Here is a 10,489-nt window from a genome sequence, read left to right on the forward strand (position 1 = left end):
TATTGATGCTTGATCTTGGATCTTCTAGGGCTGTTGAGCTTATTTCCTTGATATTTACAACTTTTGTGCCAGTGGGAGCATCTTGATATGCTTGACAGACATTGAGCAGGCGGTTTATGCTACTTGAGCATTCGCATACTTGAGACTGGGATCTTCACTTGGATGTTGCATGGTTGATATGCGGTGGTCCTCATAGATGTACTTGGGATGATTTGGGCTTTGCACTCCCTGAGCATACACCTCTTTGTGTTAGGTCTTGCTAGTGTTGTGTGTACTTTGTCCCATTATACAGGGGGTGTGCCAGCTTACTGACAGATTCATTTGACATGCTTGGGTGTTTGCTTGATGTCCGTATAACTGTCACATGCTGATTTATGCCCACTTGATGCTGGTTATGCTTTGACAGTTAGTGGTTGACTTGGTGCATTCATTTTGCCTACAGTTTTCTCTCATTGTACCTGGCTATAATTTATTACAGCAAGCAGTTATGCATGGAGTGACGTGGAATTTTTATGCTGAGTCATCCTAATTTTATGTACTTTTGATGGTACCTGGTGGGCAACATCATTAGCTATCAGTTCATGGTCATTTTGCCTTGGTTTTGGTGGTATTTTGGCTGTTTACAGCAGAAAACAGCAAGCAGTTTTGAACTGTTTGCACCGTTTTGGACTACAGTATGGCATATTCTTCTATTGATAGTGCTATCTTCAACATCACTAAGCTTGATGGTATGAATTATGCCTAGTGTAAAAATCGCAGATAAAACCACTAAAGATGCATGGCAAGCAGTCTGAAACTATGACTGATTACGAATGGGATGAGCTTAATGAGTTATGCAAGTCTACCCTCATGTTGTCTCTCACTGAACAGGTGCATTACAATGTAGTTGAGGAAGCACAAAGTGCTTGGCAGCTTTGGGATAAGATCAAAAACCTCTATGACAAGAAAAGTCCAGAAAGTCAGATGTATTGGTTGAGGCAACTTATGGACCTGCGCATGAAGGAGAATATGACAATGTTTGCTCACTTGAGCCAGTTCCATGCTATTCTGGAGAACTTTACTTTGCAAGGAATTATCTTTAATGATGAGGTTACTCCATTATTTTTTCTTGGGACTTTGAGTGAGTCATGGGATGTATTATGTACTACCTTATGTCCTATTGTTGAGTTGATGGTTTGTTGAGCTTTTGTCACTCTTTTGTTGTATTCTGTATACTTCTATGAGTGTTCTATTTAATGAATGTTTAGCTTGGGGAAGTTTTCTAGTCTTAGAAATGGAATTATATTAGCTTAAAAGAGTTTGAAAAAGTGAAGATGTAGTTGATGCAGACTTCAAGTGAAGATTGAAGTGATAGTGATAGTAGTAAGCCTCGATAGGTCATTGTAGTGTCTCTGGTGTCTCTTTATATTAGACATACCTCTTGGGAGATGGATCCACAACCAAGAGAGGATTATTGAGATTTATTCTTTGTTATTCTCATGTATTATTAAGAGAGAGCATATGGGAGAGAGATAGTGTATGAGAGATAACCAATTCTATGAAGAAACATTGTATCTACATGAGAGAGATTAGGAGAAAGACTATGAAGATGATGAAATATAAATACAATGTGATGAATTTGATTCAAAATTGAGAATTTATTTGTGTTCTTTTAGTTATTTCATGGTTTCTATGAAGAATATGTTAAAGACTTGTTGTGATAAATTTGTGGGAGATTCACTGTATGATACTGCGTGACGATTTGTTGTTCTTAGTGTCCTTTTTCTTCTTATGGTTGATTAAAGTATGAAGAACAAGCTTGTTATTGTGACAAGATATATTTTCTTATAGTAGTTTCCCTATTATCTCAGTGTTCCTCTTGGAGCTCCATGTTTTTGGTGTGCAGCTCTCGGGAAATTGCAATTAACAAGCACCTACAATAGGCTAGAAATGAAGGAAATGACACTATAAAAGAGAAAAAGAGTTGGAAGATCACCCATGGCAGATTTGTGCTTGCTAGAGGTGCTAAGGCTGGCAGCCTCTATCCTCTTGTTGTTGATGGGTCCTCTCTTGACCATGTTTTGTCAGCCAATTCCATCCCACATGTATCTCTTTGGCATGCTCATTTGGGCCATTTGTCCTTGAAGGGAATGAAAATGCTTTCTAGTTTTGCAATACTTACCACCCCTTGACTATGCATGTTTTGATTCATGTGAGAATTGTCTTAATGCTAGACATACTAGGAATACACATAAGAATTTTGGTAGGACATGCATGAGTGAACCCCTGGCATTGGTACATTCGGATGTATGTGGACCCATGCCCTGTCAATCTATGGGTGGTGCAAAGTACTTTGTGACGTTCATTGACGATTTTTCGCATAAAATCTGGACTTACCCATTAAGCTTAAGTCAGATATCTTTGTTGTGTTTCTGAGATGGCTTGCATTGGTTCAGAACCAGACTGGGCATAGGCTGAAATGCCTTAGGACTGACAATGGGGGAGAATATGTGTCACGTGCCTTTGAGTAGCTATGTGACAAGAGGGGTATTAAGCATCAGTTGGCTGCCCCCTATACCCCACCCTAGAATGGTTTGGCTGAGCGGATGAATAGAATCATCGAAGAGCATGTACACAGTATGCTTAGCCATGCAGGCCTACCACCATAGAGCTTTTGGACTGAGGTAGTCAGTACAGCTATGCATATCATAAATAGATCACCTTCCAGTGGTTTGGATTTCCAGGTTGCAGAGGAGGTATGGACTGGGAAACCTCCATCTTATGCGTATCTACATGTCTTTGGATGTGAGGCATTCTGCCATGTGCCCAAAGACAAACGTATTAAGCTGGATCCTAAGAGTGTCAAATGCATTTTTCTTGGCTATGGAAATGTAGGCGAGATGGGTTATCGCCTCTGGGATCCGCAAGCGTGGAAAGTCATTCGCAGCCATGATATAGTCTTACATGAAGACAAGATGCATAAGAAACCTGAGAAGGTGGTCAAGATACATAGGGTTATATTCCAGGAGGAGCCCTATGCTCATGCACAACCAATTAGACAACCTACAGTAGCAGCAGTTGATACAAATGGCCAGGGTGTTGGACAGGATGCTAGACATGCAGCAGAGACTACAATGAGACTTTCTACTAGAGCTAGACATCCACCTGATAGATTTGAGCCCACGATGCATTATCTCTTGGTTACAGATGCAGGAGAGCCTCTCACCTATGATGAGGCTATGCGCAGGGGTGATAGTCACTCTTGGTGGGAGAGGGCTATGGAGTCTGAGATGGACTCCTTGCATAAGAATATGACTTGGGATTTGGTTGCATTGCCTCAGGGCAAGAAGGTTTTGCCGTGAAAATGGGTGTACAGGCTGAAAAGTACCCCTGGAAACCCCAAGACGTCTTATAAGGCAAGACTTGTTGCTAAGGGTTTTAAACAGGAGCATGGAGTTGACCTTGATGAAGTTTTTTCTCCTGTGGTCAAGATGACCACCCTATGGTTGGTTTTGGCCTTAGTCGCGCAACTTGACTTGGACATGTATCAGATGGATGCCAAGACTACATTCTTGCATAGGGATTTGCATGATGAGATATACATGGAGTAGCCTACGGGCTTTGCAGAACCTGGCAGGGAGAACCTAGTGTGCAAGTTGAAGAAAAGTCTTTATGGCTTGAAGCAAGCACCTAGGTGCTTGCTTCAAGCCATAAAAACTTTTCTTGAAGCCATTCCTAGGTGCTTGAAGCACCTAGGAAATGGTATCATAAGCTTGATGCCTTTTTACAGTCACAGGGCTATAGCAGGAGTGCTATGGATCCATGTCTTTATACGAAGAACACCCATGATGGCTCATTGTCTATTTTGGTACTCTATGTGGATGATATGCTGATAGCAAGGAAAGCTCATGATGAGCTGGATACTCTTAAATCTCAGCTGAAGAAGAGCTTTGAGATGAAGGATTTGGGACATGCCTCTCACATTCTTAGTATGCGCATTAAGCGCGACAGGCATCAAGGACTACTTTACCTCTCACAAAGAGAGTACATTCATAAAGTCCTTGAGCATTTTCGCATGCAAGACGTAAAGCCTATTGGCTATCCATTACCTTCTTATGTGAATGTCTCACAGGCCGATTGTCCACAAATTTATGAGCAGAGGGCAGAGATGGCCAAGATCCCTTATGCATCGGGCGTGGGCAGTTTGATGTATGCCACGATAGCTACTCGTCCAGATATTGCCTTTGCAGTTGGTGTTGTGGCACGCTATATGGCTACTCCTGGCAAGAAACATTGGGATGCCGTGAAGGGTATCATGCGATACTTGAAGGGCACAGCAGATATGTGTATTTGCTATGGCAGCCAGGATACAAGAGTTTTGGGCTACATAGACTCTGATTATGTAGGACATGCATATAGGAGGAAGTCCACTTCCTTCTATGTATTCACCTATGCTGGAGGTGTTGGGGGTTTTGGCACCTCTATCTAGCCGCATGTGTATTACTACACTAACAGTACCCGCCACTACACATTGCAGGTGGCGGGCGCCCATCACCGTCACTTTATTCTTTATGCTTTTAGTGACAGTTTAAATAAAGGAAGGCGCAGTCACACATTGTGACTGTTGGAGTTCCCATTTGCTCTCTCTCTCTCTTTCTTGCTCTTGCTCTCCCGCCATAGCTCTTCCAAGCAAGCTTCAATCCTTCTCACCTTTCAATTCTTGCCACTATTGAATAATTGGAGATCTTCATTACCAAAGCCACTTTCTACAAGAAGAGCATTTCTCTCAATGGCAGAAACATGTCACTATCTCGATGCAGGCTATATGTGATATACTGATCCCAATATATTTTGAAGCCATAGAAAGTTGGATCACTATTAGCCAATTGTTTCTCACAAAACTGAAAAGCAAAGTAGAAATAGAGGGAATGACCATCTATGGGAGATTTGGCCTTCATTTAAGAATTTCCAAACATCATCAAGTGGAAGATTGTGAAGAAGCTTCAGGAGTCGTGGTCAATATAAGTTCACAAGAATAAGAAGGAAAAGAGTTGGAATTTATCCATGGATGTTCAATAGCAAGATACATGGGCTGCTTGGTGCACCGATAACCAAATGTTTAAGAGCCTTATATTCGTACTATTTAAGGAAGAACCTCACAAATGATATCTACTCTCTAAAGGAGATGCACAAAAGAAGGAATAAATATGAGGAAGCAAGATTCAACATATTGGAATCCAAGATAACTACCCAAGATATTGGACCAACGCCTAGAGAGTTCGGTCCTAATTTCAGCCCAATGAGGTTTCTCTCTTAAAGTTACAAAGGACAATAGTCTAGCAGTGGCTAGAAATTAAAAGTGGAGTGTTACCAATGTGGAGAAAAAAGACATATCTCACCAAATTTTCCATAGTAGATGATCCATGGACTACAAGCACTTATGTAGTCAATATAACAGAGAAGGTCACATTGCAAAATATTATCCTAGAGATGAGCTCTTGTGAAAGCCAACATCACTGATAATCAACAAAAGACCCAAGAACCTACCTTCAACTTGGTGGAATTAAAGTTGCCACAATAACTTGTGCCAAGAAGAGAGAATCCACAATTCTAAAAGAGGATGTTCCCTCAGCCAAAACTATGAAGTTCAATCTTTCAAAAGAGAGGCAGAATAGTATAGAACAAAACAGTCAACTGCCACGCGAGGATACAAAGAGAGTTACAGAATCAAAACTAGAGATCCAAGAGATAGAGAATGCAAAATGACCCCCAATAATAGAATATGTTCAAGTGTTGCCACTTCTAGAAGAAAGAGGAAAGGTGAAAGATGAAAGTGGGTGTTGCCCTGTTCCCTAGCCAGTTGGAGAAGCCCGTGGATCCCATCAGAGAGTATGACTTGGTCAAAGACCTAGACATCTTCAAACCAAACCTAACATTCTGACAGTTGCTAATGTTATCCCCCAACTACTACTAAAAGAAATTTAAAAGTATATTGACAAGAAGATGTGGCCTAAGGATTGCTCTCGCTACTGCCATTAAGTCCAATAAAGCCCTAGAGCTTATGAAAGAAGCGGATGCGGCTAACGCATTCCTTGATCTTGATACCCCAAAGATTGGCATTTGGATTTAATGATGTTTTATTGCAAATGCATTGATTGATGGAGGCTCATCAATAAACATAATGACGGATGTGATAATGAAGGATCTAGGCCTACAAGGCATGCGGCCTACATAGTGGCTTATTAGACTAGCAGACCAAAGCAAAATTAAGCAAGAGCATGAACAGATTGGTTCAAGGGAATCTTGACCCTAGGAAAAGGATCCAACAAGGTGGTAGTAAAGTTATATGGCTTGCAAAAAGGTAATGGATCCACCTCCATTGAAGTCTTAACAAACTCCTCCAAGTGAAGAAAACAGAGGCATTGTCCCTGACATGGGCACTATAGAACAACTCCCAAAAGAAGTAAAGTTCTTGTCGATGGGTGAATACCCACTGAATTCTGAAATTACCTCTAACATTGAAATAGAGGCATGGATATACTATTCTCCTTATTACATGGCTACAGCAACAGAGCCAAAGACAGAAGCAGAGACAGAGATAGAGGTAGAACTAGAGCTAGATGCAGAAGTAGAAGTAGAAGTAGAAGCAGAAGTAGAAGATACAATAGAGAGTTTTTTTTCCTCCTATAGAGCCCCTACAAAGGTAAAGCCTAAGTTTGAAGAGGATGATGATGAAAGTCAAGATACAGATAATGAAAGTGACATGGAAGAATCTATCTAGCCTAAAGAGGATACTAATTAGGAGGAACTCCCAAAAGCTTTTGAGGATGAAGATCCCATGTTGTGGGATAGAATGACTCTAATACCCTTTAACCTAGTAAATGAATCATATCATATGCAAAACCTCTTTAAGAAATGGATTAAGAAAAATAAGCCCTCTTTTAGTAGTGGATCTTGTCACCCTAAATTACCCTTCTCAAGAGAGGATGACGACAATGCACCTTGCCAACAAACACCAGTTTTATAGCCCAAACAAAACTTAGATGGTTCATGTTATGTGACATTCCTAGAGGCATCCTCAAAAGAAGTCTTCAAGTCAAGAGATAATGAACTCTCTTGTAAAAGTTGAAACATCCATGATACCATTTCAGTATTCCAAGGAGTTAGCCAAGTCCCCATGGAAAGATGAAGTCACTTCTAGCAAAGCATCAGATGAGGATGCCACTCCCTTGAAGTAGACAAATCTATGCCAAAAAACAGTCCGTAGGACCTTCATTCGCAAAGTGGAAGGGGAAAAGCAATTAACTTTTGTGGATACATATGGTACTAAACGTCACTTGAAGGTGAGTACCAGTCAATGTCTAATTGGGGAAGATGACAATGATCCTATGTGGTTGAATAGACCCCCTAATGCTATGCCATGTAGAAGAGATGTGTCAACACCAAAATTAACCAACAAACTATCACAAGGAGAAGGTGAGAAACCCACACTATTTATGTATTCTTTTTTGCATTTGGATTCCAACAATGCCAATACAAGAGGATGGCTTTCACAAACTACACTCTTGAAGTTTGTGAATTGCCATGGGGGCAAACAACTTTAATGCTAATATGCAAATTGAGTTTATTAGAAAGATAGGCAAATTTGAAGGCCGCCTTGAATTTACTCATTCTCTTGTTTTTGAGGTGTTTTTGTGATGACGATGTAAAGCATTGGAGATGTATTGAGGAAGCCAACCAAGCTAAGTTTGGAAACCCCACAGGTACATGAAGCAATATATGCTTCATTAGGTAGATCCACTAAGGAGACACCACCTCAAGTGGTTTGAGGAAATATTTTTATTATTCATAAATATGAACTCAATCACACATTATATGTATAAGATATTGTGGTATGTAGAGAATAATGCAGAACCAAATTGGGCATGCAAGCTGTACAATGTGGTAATGGAAGAAAGTTATGTACTCACAATACCAAGATGGAGCGAAAGAGCAAGATTGGCCTAATGTTGGCAACTTTGTATGCCCATTTTCTTAATGTATGCCAAAATATTAAGAGTTCTTTGTGGGATAAGTCAAACGTTATTGTGCATAATGCTTTTAATAAACTTAAGAACATTGACGGTTTGTCTCTCAATGCATATTATGTGCACAAGGTCAATGTAGGATGAATGTTTGGGTCATGAAGGAGATGATGCACGAAAGTAGCTTACTTGTTTTAATATGAGTCTTGAAGCTCATAATGCTTCTCATGAGGATTTGGATAGCTCTATGCATTTGGATTTCATAGAGTGGCTAAACATGGAACCTAAGTAGGTTGAAAAACAAGGTGTGTTGATTCTTGGAATGTAGAAAAAAGTTGGCTTTTCCAAGGCAAAGTTGGATGCTACCATGCTTAAGAAGAATGAGTTTATGGATGTTTTGATAGGTGTCCTTAAAGGGGGAAAAGCCATCTATTTCATATGCCTAGCAGTTTGGATGCAACATGTAGATGGGTTGATGGTCTTCACACATTTCTTGTTGATTTGTAGATAAGTGGGGTAGTCAAACTAGATGTGGTCCAAATTTTGCCACAACAACTCAATGAAGAAAGGGTAAAAAGGGATGCATTGCTTATTGAGAGTGGAGTTTTGATGCCGAGAAGTTCTTAAAAATAGCTAAAAATTACGAATATCAAGGGAAAAATATTCAACATCGAAGGCTGCGGCTCGATCTAGGACGATTTTAAGCGTCAAAGTGCTTTAAAGGCGCCTGAGCAACACTTGTTGATTTTTCATAAATTTTCAAACTGTCGTGCGGGTTGTCAAGAATTACCCGCCTATGCGAAGTGCCAAGCCGGATGCCCAAGATTTTTCAGAGCTCAATTCAGAGCCAGAATGGGAAAATGGCCACAAAATAGGCAAGATATGAAAAGGTGGACACTTGGGAGGGCAAAATTGGGCATGCCTTTTGAGTTTGGACCCCCCCTAAAATTTTATGCACCTTATGAAGCAAAAAAACGTGGAGAGAGAATGAGGGATGAAGCAAAAACGTGGAGCAACATGGCGGTCGTTTTTTGCGCCCTCTCATGATGGAGATGGAGTATGCAGGCTGAAAGCAACCCATACAACCGATCATGGGGCTGATCTTCTCCTTTCTTGCTGGTCTTATCACCTGTCTTCGCCCATGAAATGGTTTTGGGAATGAAGAGATGGAAATCTAGTCTTTCTCTCTCCTCCCTCTCTCTCCTCTAAGGGCAAATTCATGTGGTGAAGAAGAAGAAGAAGAATGGATGACGGATGCTTGTCCAATGAAGACCAGATTGCTCCGTGGTTCAAGAGGAATGAAGATTGCTAATTGTGGACTGTCATGGACATTAATGGCTGGTGGAAATCAGTCCTGAAACATGGCAAATAAAAACCCGCAACCCGCAAAGAACGGTAATCCAATTTTTACAAAGGAAATTGATGTTTTATGCAATTTGCTTCATGAATACTTGTTCCCATGGGATGTTTATGCATGATGTTATTGTTTGCTATGAGTTTGATCAATTTATGCTCAAAAAATCAGAAAATCATCAGTGTTGTGACTAAAATTAATGGTGTAAAACCCGTAAAACACGCGAAAAATGGGAAAATTGGGTGTTTTTGATATATAAATGGAAAATGTAATAAGACACACCCACTAAATTTGTGTTTTTGCTGCAAATGAACCTAAGGGCCACAGCCCACAACTCATTTTGTATTTTCAGTCATTTAATATTGCAAAAAATACAAGAAAAATAGGGAAAATGGGGAAAAATAGGAAAAAAATGGATTTTGAGTGCCGAAAATTAAGAAAAAATAAGAACCATGTTTGTGGATGTATGGGGGGTCTAAAGTATGAGGTTTAGCCTTAGTTCAGCCCTACCTTTATGTTCTAGTGAGTTTTTATTGCTTTTCATACACTAAAAACATGGAAAATATTACCCCAAACCGATCAATAATGCACAACCTAAATGGGTGAGGGGGTAGAGTGTATAAAAGGTGTTTAAATGCTGAATGAAATGATGAAAAGCTTGTTGGTTTTATGTATACCATTTAGGTTTTTCGTTAATTAAAAATTAAGAACCTAGTAGCACGAGGATTTCTCGGTGCTAGGTTCATACAACACCGCATACGAGCGATAGTCAAAATCATTGAAAGAAATGTTTTGCACTAAGCACAATGCTGATTCTTAATTGTTTGAGCACATGGACATTCATAATTTGCATAAATCATAAAGAAATGATAAAAGGTATCAGACAATACCTCCTGGATGCATGGCAATTGCTTTCTAGAGGAACATGACCAACGTTGAGTGAGACAGGATATCCCAAGCTTTAGGCTAGGCGTTGGGTCTAAGGGGAAAGTAAAGTGAGGAAAATGGTACATTCTTGGATACGATCAATTGGTACCTTGAGTGGAAATGTGTGCGATATTGTGTTATATGTGTTTAGCGACGCATCGAGGGGCCAATCCCCAAGGTGTAGGAGAGTCGCAGTGAGGTAGCG

This window comes from Lygodium microphyllum, chromosome 25 (genome assembly GCF_053477565.2).
Source record: "Lygodium microphyllum isolate KBCC chromosome 25, Lygodium_microphyllum_v1.1.10, whole genome shotgun sequence".
Classification (NCBI taxonomy): Eukaryota; Viridiplantae; Streptophyta; class Polypodiopsida; order Schizaeales; family Lygodiaceae; genus Lygodium; species Lygodium microphyllum.